General features: G+C 38.2%; 1 protein-coding gene across 7 annotated transcripts in view; it reads right to left on the reverse strand.

The window, feature by feature from the left end:
• KIAA0895 (uncharacterized protein KIAA0895 homolog) overlaps window positions 1-12,692 on the reverse strand; it is a 61,584-nt gene that overhangs the window by 16,520 nt on the left and 32,372 nt on the right. Inside the window, exon 1 of one of the 7 annotated variants that reach the window (XM_038557342.1) lies at window positions 1,573-1,709. The exons of the other annotated variants lie outside the window; for them this stretch is intronic. The gene's annotated coding sequence lies outside the window, so the exon portion shown is untranslated. Of the gene's footprint in view, window positions 1-1,572; window positions 1,710-12,692 lie in introns of those variants that run through there. 7 annotated transcript variants of the gene reach the window in all.

Genomic DNA, 12,692 nt, shown 5'->3' on the forward strand with positions numbered 1-12,692 from the left:
AAAGGAAAACATAAAGAAGACAAGTGATCTTTAAAAAGTCTTTGGGGAAAGAAGCTAGAAAATTTAAATATATCTTACAGGAATTGTGAGAGAAGCGAGAAAATCCAGTATGAAATCTAGTTTCCAGACTATTGTTTGACTAGTAAAGAGATTAAAATTACAAGCTCTACAGTCGGATGGACTTGTGTTGACATGCTGGCTCTGTCTACCCTCTGGCTGGGTGATGTGGGCAAATCATTTAACTTGTTACTAAGCCTCATTTTTAAATGGGGTAAAAATAATAATGTCTACTTCACGGTTTTGTTCAGAAAATTTGGCCAATCTTTATAAAGCACAGTGCCTGGAGCCTAATAAGTAGTCAGTACCTGTCAGTTACTACATTATCATCGTCATCATTATATGTTCATTCTTTCGAAATGCCACACCACTGTAGAGAGTATGCCCAGCACAAAAACTACAGAAAACTCACACTGCAAGTTTTAATTCAACATATATATCCTCAATGCAAAAATATGTATTACTAATAAACTAGGCATGTGTCATAAAGTTATCCTAACAAGAAATGGCTTCAATAGGCTTTGGCTTTTGTTCCCAAAACTGGTATCAAAAGCTCTATAGTTCAAAATGTGGTGCAAAGGCTGGCAGCACTGGCTTAATATGTGAGCTGTCTTCAAATGCGTAATTTTGCTCTATCATGCCTACTGAACCAGGCACATGCACTTTATTCTCCAGGTGATTCACGTGCATGGTAAAAAGAAAACTCCCGGAGAATGGAATTACAGCACAACTACCCTACAGGCTACTTTTTAAAATGACAACTATGACAATTAAAAGAAAAAAGCATGTAATTAAAAATCCATTTCTATAGATTAGCAAAGATTTTTTGCAAACACCAGTCTAATGATGACTAGTCATCAATATATAAAATAGAGTGAAAATAATGTGGGAAATCTGTTATTAATTCCAGGAAAGACAGAAGTGGTACCTTCTACTGGACTGATACTTAGAGCCAAAAAAAGCCAGGGGTGCCTGGGTGGCTCGCTCAGCTCAGGCAGGTCATGATCTCTGGTCCTGGGATCAAGCCCCACATCAAGCCCTGCACTGAGCCTCACATTGGGCTCCCTGCTTCTTCCCCTGTCCCTGCTCTAGCTGCTCCTCAAGCTTGTGCTCTCTCCCAAATAAATAAAATCTTAAAAAAAAAAAAAGTTAAAGACATTTTTTATTATAACCTATAGTTACATGTTTTTAAGTATGTACTTAATTTCAGATAAAATTAGCTTTTCTAGCATATGCTTACTCACTAGAAAAAAATGTGGTTATCTACTATGGTAGTCCCCCCTTATCTTCAGGGGAGATGTTCTAAAACCTCACTGGATACCTGAAGTTGCAGAGTACCAAATCCTATGCACACTGTTTTTCCTATCTATACACACCTATGATAAAGTTTAATTTATAAATTAAGCAGAGTAAGAGGTTAACAATAATAAAGTAGAACAATTATAACATTATACTGTAATAAAAGTTATGTGAATGTGGTCTCTCTCTCAAAATATCTTATTGAACTATACTCACTCTTCTTGTGATAATAAAACATCTATGTGATAAGGGAGGTGAATGACACAAGCAGCAGCATTAGGCTACCACCGATCTTCTGACAACATGTCAGAAAGAGGATCATCTGGTTCCAGACTGATGTTCATCTTGGGTAACTGAAACCGCAGAAGGTGAAACCATAGATAAGGGGAACTACTGGATTTATTAGAGCAGATACAGTTTAGAGAATTAAGAAAAACCTAAATACAGGTGTTCCCTATTATCACCAATAAATGGTACTAGTAAAAGGCTGTTATGTATTCATATTCATAGTAAGTATTCACTCATATTCATAATGGGAAAAGAAATCTCATAGGAAATTTAACTGAAAAAGTACCCTATAAATTTAAGAGAAAACATACTTTGGCAGTTTAACAACATTTAGGCAAATTTCATACCCATGTACTAATTATTGGATCCATCAAAGAATGAATAACATCACATCCTTCATTTCATCTTACTTACATGGCATCATAATGACAACACTACCCAGGAGATATACTGATGTTCCCCAAAGGTTATATTAATATGATGTCATGGCCAATATTCTTCTTTAAAAGTGCCTAACCTTAGGGTGCTGGATGGCTCAGTTGGCTAAGCATCAGCTCAGGTCATGATCCTGAGGTCCTGGGATCAAGCCCCAAATCAGGCTCCCTGCTCAGTGAGAAGCCTGCTTCTCCCCATCCTTTTGCCCCTCCCTGCCCTGTTCTCCCAAATAAATAAAATATTAAAGAATAAAATAAAACAAAGTGCCTATCCTTTTGTCATCTCTATTGATTTCTTTCTTCATCAGTTTTTCAACTGGTCCAACCTAGATAGATTGGTCCGGAGCACACAGGTCTCCAGTATCCTTTGCTGACCTCAAGAAATAATTTCCTGATTCATCTGCATTATAATAGCGCCAAGCACAGAGACAGAAACCGTGGTTAAGTGGGTGATAAATAAAAGCTTTACAAGAGAAATCAGAAATGTTGATTGGGTGGCTCAGCGGTTTAGCGCCGCCTTCAGCCCAGGGCGTGATCCTGGAGACCCTTCCTGCATGGAGCTTGCTTCTCCCTTCTGCCTGTGTCTCTGCCTCTCTCTCTGTGTCTCTCATGAATAAATCAACAAACTCTTTAAAAAAAAAAAAAAAATCTGTTTCTGGTTCTTGGTTTGCCTATCTCTTTAAAAAAAAAAAAAAAAGATGGTCACTTCAGTGAATTTTTATGTCACAATTTTTGCTTTTCTATGCAGCCTCTTAACTGCAGGCCACAAAAATCTTAGGAGTATGGTATCAGCTTTGAAAAAGGGAAAAGGCAGTAAGTAATTTTAAAAGGCACAAGGAAGCCTGCAAGAATATACGCAAAAGCTGCTGCTCTGGTTTGGCGGAGAGAGGTGGACTGCATTGATGTTTATATCTGTACTTCTCAGAAGTTTTAAAATTCTTTACAATATGCATATATTAGTGTTATGATCAAGAGGAAAAAGTTATTCTTTTCCAGTTTTACTGAGGTATGGATGACAAAAATATGTATTTAGGTTGTACCATGTGATGTATTTTTTTAAAGGCGTACAATGTAATGCTTTAATATATGTATATGCTGTGAAATGGTCACCACAATCAAGTTAACTGACACATCTATCACTTCATGTAGTTACCATTTTTTGTGTATGGTGAAAACATCTAAGATCTTAGCAAATTTCAAGTATATAATACAGTATTATTAACTATAATCATCATGGTGTACATTAGATCCCCAGGACTTACTCAACTTATAACTCAAAGTTTGTACCCTTTGACCCAAATCTCCTCATTCCCCAACCAAAAGTTTTTTTTCTTTTTCTTTTTTTAAAGAAAAAAGTAAGGGAAAAGTCCATCCATTCTCCCAGAGTTCAGAGAATCCATACCTATACCACTTGGAGAATCAAGCTTTCACATACATCATCCAAATGGCTAACTACTTTTAGAGGCAATGAATTTCATGTCAATTCTCTTCTCCATTATTATCATTAAAGTTAATCAAAAAACATTTCCCAGTATTACTTGGTGAGGAATTAAAACAATTTTTCTCTAATCATTGCTTTCAATTTGCCATCCAGAATATCTCCTTCCTATCTCTGAATATGTCAACCAGTTTCTTTAGCTTTCCAATAATTTTCAAGTATTCAAAAAAAAGTCCACTTTAAGCCAATTTAATCCAATTTAAAATGTCAATCATATCTAATTTAAAGCTCTTTTCCCGGCAGCCCCGGTGGCTCAGCGGTTTAGTGCTGCCTGCAGCCCAGGGTGTGATCCTGGAGACCCGGGGATCGAGTCCCACATCAGGCTCCCTGCATGGAGCCTGCTTCTCCCTCTGCCTGTGTCTCTGCTTCTCTCTCTCTCCTCTCTGTGTATTCTCATGAATACATAAATAAAGTCTTAAAAAAAAAAAAAAAACTTAAAAAAAAAAAAAAACCTCTTTCCCCTCCCCTAGGACATGACCAGCCCAAGGACTAAAGAAACTTCACTTGAGAAAGAAAGGTGGAATAGTGATTTCTTTCTCAGCTCTCCCAAGTTTTCTGGGCCTCTCCTTCCCTTCAGTAAAATGACAGCTGGGAGAAAGAAAAGAACATTTCCTATATAACTGGCACAGCTGTGGTCCTCCATCCTTGACCTAGGACGCTGGTGCAGGCCTAGTCTAGCCGTGTTCCTCTGTCCTTGACCTAGGATGCCGGTGCAGGCCTATCCTAATCAGCATCTCCACTGCATGGCTCTCTGCAAGAAGCCCCTTAAAGCAGACTGCTAACAAAACTATGACCTTTTAAATCCCAGTAGGAACAACTAAAAGACTTACTGTATACCCATTTTATTAAATATATACAGCGAAAGTTATACTGACACAAAAGAAATGCTGACAGTTTTTAAGGACATGAGAAAATGCAGATGCTTAAAAGTATACTAACCTCAATTATGAACACTGTTAGGCACGGGGCAAGGAAAACACTAAATATGAATAGTGATTATCCTTGGGTGATAGAATTATGGGATTTTATTCTCTTTGTTTTTTTTTAAGGTAGGGGTGGGTGGGGGTCAGGAGGGGCAGAGGGAGAGGGACAGAGAATCTTAAGCAGGCTCCACACCTTTCTCCCATTTTCCAGTTAGTCAGTCATTCGTTAATATCCTTACTCTGGGGATCCCTGGGTGGCGCAGCAGTTTAGCGCCTGTCTTTGGCCCAGGGCGCGATCCTGGAGACCCGGGATCGAATCCCGCGTCAGGCTCCCGGTGCATGGAGCCTGCTCCTCCCTCTGCCTGTGTCTCTGCCTCTCTCTCTCTGTGTGTGTGTGTGACTATCATAAATAAATTTAAAAAAATATATATCCTTACTCTGGAGTATTTGTATTTAAAAAAAGAATGCATTGGGGGAGAAAGCCCCTAAAAATTCAAACAAATATTTTTCTATAGTAGAGTTTTAGGCAGAGTAGACTGCTGGTAGGAAGAGGTTGAGGCATTCTTGAGGCCTACTCATGGAGCAAGCAGCCACTTCCCTCAACCATGTGGAGATCTAGCCCTGATTTAGCCATAGACATCAAATATATCCTCTGCTTCCTTCCAACTATAAGAATAGCAAATATACAAGTAAACACTCAGACATTACATAGTTTTACTGATCAGTTTTAAAACTTCTAGAACCAAAACATCTTAATATATACATATCCATTTGTCCAGGTCTCAGTCTCCTAATCTGTAGGAATTTGACTTTGTACCTTTCCTTCGCGTCCATTTTATTACTTGGCTAACTCTTCCATCACCATGTTAGAAAATGATATGATAGGAACTACTCTCAAGTTACACAAAAACAGTACCAGGTAGGATAATATTTCTTGCTCAAAATGGACTGAAATAGGCCACCAAACATACTTTTTGCCTTTTAAAAAGTTGGGCCAAAAACCATATATTTTTGCTAAATTATGAATCAATATAATATCTCTGCTCATATCAATTATTTCTGAATCCTTCCTCTTTTTAAGAGGATATTCTAAAACTTTGTATTTCTTACAGAACAAATTGATTTTCAGAGATCTCAAACCTAGTGCAAAGAGGAAGTAAATACAAAATGAGTAATTGTTCAGCATGAAGGAAATAGTTCTATCTCTCCCCTGATCTCGATGTCATTTATATTACATAAAACAGAACACAACCTTCTGCCACTGCCACCTCATGACCCTGAGGCACTTATTCTCCTCTATGAAAATAAGAGTATAATAGGGAAGATGGCAGTGTAACAAGAACCTAAAACTCACCTTGTCTCACAAATACAACTAGGTAACACTCAAATCAGTGTAAATAACCCAGAAAACAACCAGAAGACTGGAAACTAAAATTAGAGAAGAGGCCATATTGAAGAGGGTAGGAAGGGCAGAAGTGCAGTAGGAAGCAAAACAGATTCGGGGGGCCAACTGCTGGAGGGAACTGTGAGGGCAGAGTAGGGAGAGAAATAGACCTTCACACTGGGTAGCCCACATGGGGAAGATGGGTCCCCATAGCATTTGGCTCTGAAAACTAGAGGGGATGATTTTCATGAGTTTTTACAACCAGTAGGACTTCAAGCCTGGAACTTACCAGCAGGCTCAGTTCTGGGAGAGCCTGGAAGGCAAATGAAAACTAAGTCTCCACCCTTAATTTTGGCTCAGGTCATGATCTCAGGGTCCAGTCTTCTTGAGATTCTCTGTCCCCCACCCCACCTTGTCTTTACCACCCCCCAAAAATTTACAGATATAATGCAATCCCTATCAAAGTACCAATAGTATTTTGCACATAACTAGAACAAACACTCCTAAAATTTGTATGGAACATAAGATCCCAAATAGCAAAACCAATCAGAAAAAGAGAAGAAACCTAGAGGTATCACAATTCAAAACTTCAAGTGATATTACAAAGCTGTAGTAATCAAAATAGTATGGTACTGCCACAAAATAGACACATAGATCAATGGAACAGAAACCTGAGAACTAAACCCACAATAATATGGTCAATTAATCTTTGACAAAGGGGCCGAAAAATATGCAATGGGAAAAAGTCTCTTCAAAAAATGGTGTTGAGAAAATGGATAGCTATATGCAAAAGAATGAAACTAGACCACTTTCTTAGACCATTCACAAAAATAAACTCAAAATCGATTAAGGGCTTAAATATGAGACCTGAAACTATAAAAATCCTAGAAGAAAGCACAGGCATTGATGTCTCTGATATCAGCCACAGCAACATCTTTTTAGACGTGTCTCCTGAGACAAGAGAAATAAAAGCAAAAATAAACGATTGTGACTATATCAAAATAGAAAGCTTCTGCACAGCAAAGAAACAACCAACGAAACAAAAAAGACAACCTACTGAGAGATCTGCAAATGACATATGTAATAAAAGGTTAGTATCCAAAATATATAAACAACACTAATTAAAATGAGTCAAGTAGGGGCACTTGAGTGGCTCAGTTGGTTAAGCAACTGCCTTCAGCTAGGTCATGATCTCAGGGTACTAGGACTGAGCCCCTACTGGGTTCCCTGCTCAGCGGGGAGCTTGCTTCTCCCTCTCCCTCTGCCTCTCCCCCTTACTCATGCTCTGCCTCTCTTTAAAATAATAAATAAAATCTTTAAAAACATAAAATAAATAAAATAAAATGGGCAGAAGTGGAGTGGCTGGACGGCCAGTAGGTAGAGTGTCTGACTCTTGGTTTCAGCTCAAGTCATGGTTTTGGGATCATGACACTGGGCCTCTTGTCAGGCTCCATGCTCAAAGCAGAGTCTGCTTGTCCCTCTCCCTAGGCTTCTTCCCCTCCCGGCACCACACTTTCTCTCTCTCAAATAAATAAATAAAATATTTTTTTAAAAAGTGGGCAGAAGATACAAATAGATGTTTCTCCAAAGAAAACATAGAGATGGCCAACAGGCACATGGAAAGATACTCAACATCACTCATCTTCAGGGAAAGGCAAATCAAAAGCAGAGTGAGATGTCACCTCACATTTGTCAGAATGGCTAAGTAACACAAGTAACAAGTGTTGACAAGGATGTGGAGAAAAAGGAACCCTTGTGTACTGCTGGTAGGAATGCAAACTGTGTGCAGTCACTGTAGAAAACAGTATGGGGTTCCCCCCAAAATTAAAAATAGAACTACCCTATGATTCAGCAATCACTCTACAGGGTATTCACCCAAGGAATACAAAAACACTTATTTGAAAAGATATATACACCCTTATGGGTTTCTTAAATTTTTTATTTAAATTCAATTAATTAGCATATAATATATTGCTGGTTTCAGAGGTAGAGGTCAGTGATTCATCAGTCTTATATAATACCCAGTGCTCATTACATCATATGCCCTCTTTAACAGGTGTTCTTCACCCTGTTACCCCATCCTCCCATCTCCTTCCCCTCTAGCGACCCTCAGTTTGTTTCCTATGATTAAAGAGTTTCTTATGGCTTATCACCCTCTCAGAGTTCATCTTGTTTTATTTTTCCTTCTCTCCCCCTGTACTTCTCTGTTTTTTCTTAAATTCCACATGAGTGAGAGCATATGATAACTGTCTTTCTCTGATTGACTTGTTTTGCTTAGCATAATATCTTCTAGTTCCAGCCATGTTATTACAAATGGAAAAATTTAATTTTTCTAATGGCTGAGTACTATTCCCTTGTACATATATACCATATCTTTATCCATTCCTCAGTCGATGTAGATCTGAGCTCTTTCTGTTTGGCTACTGTGGACATTGCTGCTATAAACATTGGGGTTTAGGTGCCCCTTTGGATCACTACATTTGTATCTTTGGGGTAAATACCCAGTAGTACAACTGCTGGATCACAGGGCAGCTCTATTTTCAACTTTTTGAGGAACCTTCATACTGCTTCCCAGAATTGCTATACCAGCTTGCATTCTCACATCCTTATGTTTATTGCAGCATTTTTTACAACAGCCAAATTAGCAGCCTAAGTGTCCACTAATATATGAATGGATAAAGATGTAGGGTGTATACATATACACCTATGTGTATACATAGGAATATTATTCAGCCATAAAAAACAATGAAATCTTGCCATTTGCCACAACATGGATGGATCTACCAAGTATAATGCCAAGCAAAATAAGCCAGTCAAGAAAGACAAATACTATATGATTTCACTCATATGTGGAATTTAAGAAACAAATGAACAAAGGAAAAATAAAAGAGACAAATCAAAAAACAGACTCAACTATAAAGAACAATTAACGAGGGCAGGTGGATGGGGGAATGGATAAAAGAGGTGAAGGGGATTAAGGGCACACTTACCTTGATGAGCACTAAGAAATATATAGAATTGTTGAATCACTATATATATATATTTTAAGACTTCATTTATTTATTCATGAGAGACACAGAGAGAGAGGCAGAGACAAAGACAGAGGGAGAAGTAGACTCCATGCAGGAAGTCTGATGCAGAACTCATTCCCAGGACCCCAGGATCACAACCTGAGCCAAAGGCAGATGCTCGACCACTGAACCACCCAGATGCCCCTTGAATCACTATTATTGTATATCTGAAACTAATACAATACTACATGTTAACTACACTGGAATTAAAATAAAAATAAATAAATTAGACATTCCACACATACACACACGAGTAATCAAATTCTTTTCAACAAAGTACAGAATGGGAGAAAATGCTTGCAAATTTCTTATCTGATAAGGACTCATGACTAGAATATATAAAGAACTCCCACAACTTGGGTGCCTGAGTGGCTCAATCGGTTAAGCATTCAACTCTTAATTTCAGCAAAGGTCATGATGTCAGGGTCCTAAGATAGAGCCTACTCACCACAGTCTGCTTGAGATTCTCTCTCCCCTTGAAACCTCCCCCTGCTTGCACACCCTCTAAATAAATAAATAAATCTTTAAAAAAAACCTCCTACAACTCCGTAATAAAAACACAAAATAACCCAATTAGAAAATAAGCAAAAGATCTGAATAAACAGTTCTCCAAAGAATATATACAAGTGACTGATAAGCACATGAAAAGATGTTCAATATCATTAGTCCCCAGGGAAACACGAATCCAGACCACAAGGATATACTACTTCACATTCACTAGAATGGCTATCAGAACAGATACAAAAACAAAACAAGAACTGATGAGGATGTGAAGAAATCAGAACCCTCGCACACTGCTGAGAGGAATGTAAAATGGTGCAGTCATTTTGGACAACAGTCTTCCTCAAAAGACTAATAAGCTTAGAGTTCCGATATGACCAATTGCCATATGATCTGCTACTACCCAAAATAATTAAAAACATACGTCCATACAAAATTTGTAAACAAATGTTCATAGCAACATTATTTACAATAGCCAGAAAGTGGAAACAACCCAACTATCGATTGATAACTAGATAAACAAAGTGTAATATACACATAAATATGGAATATTATTCAACAATAAAAAGTACTGATACATGCTATGACATGGATCAATCTTGGAAACATTATGCTAGACAAAAGGAGGTAGTTACAAAGAATCATATATTTTTAAAAAACGATTTTATTTATTTGAGAGAGCAAGAGAGACAGAAAGAAAATGAGTCGGGGGAGGGGCAGAGGGAAACCCAGACTTCCTGCTGAGTAGGGAGCTTTATGTGAGACTCAATCCCAGGGTCCTGAGCTGAAGGCAGACACTTAACCCACTTAACCACCCAGGCACCCCATAAAGAATCACATATTATATGATTTCATTTATATGAAATGTCCAGAAGAGGCATAAAATTAATATAGAGAAAATAAACTAGTAGTTGCCTAGGGCTCAGGGATTGATGGGAAATGGTGAATAAATACTCTAATGATTATAAGGTTTCTTTTTGGAGGTGATGAAACGTTCTCAAATTTGATAGTGGTAATGGACTAATAACTCTAAATACATTGAAAATCACTGAACTGTATACTTCAGATGGGTGAATTGTATGGCATATGAATGATAACCTAATAACGTTGTTATAATAAAAAAAGAATAGTCAAATAGCACAGTGTAACATTTGAGCCACTAATCCAGAAAATAAAAAATCTCTCTATAAAACTTTCAGCATTATCTTCGATGATTTAACAAACTTTCTGAAAAATCTCATTCTGGTGAATGATCTGCTTTTAGTTTATTTATGAATCTGTTTACTGTTAAGCAGTTTGGAAATCTGACCATCAATCACGAGACACTTCAATAGTCCTGTGCTAAAAACTATCTCCCTTCTCAACTGCTGTTTTCTCTCCATGAAAAACTATATACAATAGGGACACTAATCCGATATGAGTCACGGTGATATTGTGGAAACACTAGGAGTCATCAGATCTGGTTTTACATTAATGCTCTACCATTTACTAAGTGTGTGATCTTGAATATGTCATTTTACCTTTCTCAGGTTTAGTTTCTTCACTGGTAAAATGGAGATGAAAATCTTTGCCCTGCTTACCTCAAAGAGTTGTTGTGAGGACGAAATTAGAGCTAGAGACAATGCTGAGAGAGAGAGAGAGAGAGAGAGAGAGGGAGAGATGAGGGAGGGAAAGAGACACACTGTGAATGTGTTTGGTAATCTATTTCCCATATGACTGTATATAGTTTCAGCAGAAGACAGGGTTTTAATTTTAGAATTTAAGGTAACTGATTTGACCTCCATCCAATCCCAGCCCTCCCCCTTCATTACTCGCCTTTTCTTAAATTCTAACATCTAGAATTCTTCCCCCACCATGTATCCAAATACTGAATAACCCCCCTGGGAGATCACATAAGGATCACTCCTGTAAGCCAGTGTTTTCCAAACTATTTCTTATGAAACAGTGGCTAACAAGACAATCATTTTTAAAAAGGTTTCATGGTCAAATGTGTTTAGAAAATATTGGATTAAACAAAGTTAAACAAGACTCTTCCAAGCCTTTATTATGATGCTCTACGTGGTGAATCTTGGGGATGAATATAATATTTTGTGTTTTCCAACTCTTATGACCTCCTTTCTCATGCAGTATCTCTCAAATCAATTTGAAATGCTTATTTCAGATAAGCGTGAGGTGTGAGCACACACACACACACACTCTCTCTCTCTCTCTGGTACTTTGAGATTCTCAGGATGAAAAGCAAAATCCCAAATGCAGACTGAATTTTTCAATGGTGGCTACTGCTTCTTGGCAGCAAAGTAAGATATGGATTACTCATCAGATCATTAGGCCTCCATTTAAGGTACTATAGTCACAAACTGATGGGACACTAGAGCAGTACACTCAGTACCTTCAGCTCTAAGCAATAACCACTGTGTAAAGCCACTGAATATAACATCTGGGAGAAACAAAAGAAGAGCATCTTTATATTCCAATGTTTTAAGGAAGACATGATGCTGACCCCCAAAAAACATACATTCGAGTTAAAAATGATCCTTGGGCCACAAATACAGATCCACTGTTTGAAAAGCACATTACTGGGACACCTGGATGGCTCAGCAGTTGAGCACCTGCCTTCGGCCCAGGGCTTGATCCCGGAGTCCCAGGATCGAGTCCCACATCACGCTCTCTGCATGGAGCCTGCTTCTCTGTCTACTTGTGTCTCTGCCTCTCTTTGTGTCTCTCATGCATAAATAAAATCTTTAAAAAAAAAAAAAAAGCACATTACTAAATTTCTAGAATACTATCAATAAAGACCATTCATTCATTCATCTTCTTTGTGCTAATCACTGGTACTTTTTTTTTTTTTAAGATTTTATTTTTAAGTAGGACACCCGGGTGGCTCAGTGGTCGAGCATCTGCCTTTGGCTCAGGTCGTGACCCCAGAGTCCTGGGGTTGAATCCCACATCAGGCTCCCTTTGGGAGCCTGCTTCTACCTCTGCCTGAGTCTATGCCTCTCTGTGTCTCCCATGAATAAACAAATAAAATCTTAAAAAAAAAAATTTACTTTTAAGTAATCTCTATATCCAACATGGGGCTTGAACTGACAACCCCAAGATCAAGAACTGCATACTCTAGGGTTGCCTGGGTGGCTCAGTCAGTTAAGCTTCTGCCTTTGGCTCAGGTCATGATCCCAGAGTCCTGAGACTGAACCCAGACTGGGGCTCCCTACTCAGCGGGAAGTCTGTTTCTCCCTC

Source organism: Canis lupus, chromosome 14, assembly GCF_011100685.1.
Source record: "Canis lupus familiaris isolate Mischka breed German Shepherd chromosome 14, alternate assembly UU_Cfam_GSD_1.0, whole genome shotgun sequence".
In the NCBI taxonomy this organism is placed as follows: domain Eukaryota; kingdom Metazoa; phylum Chordata; class Mammalia; order Carnivora; family Canidae; genus Canis; species Canis lupus.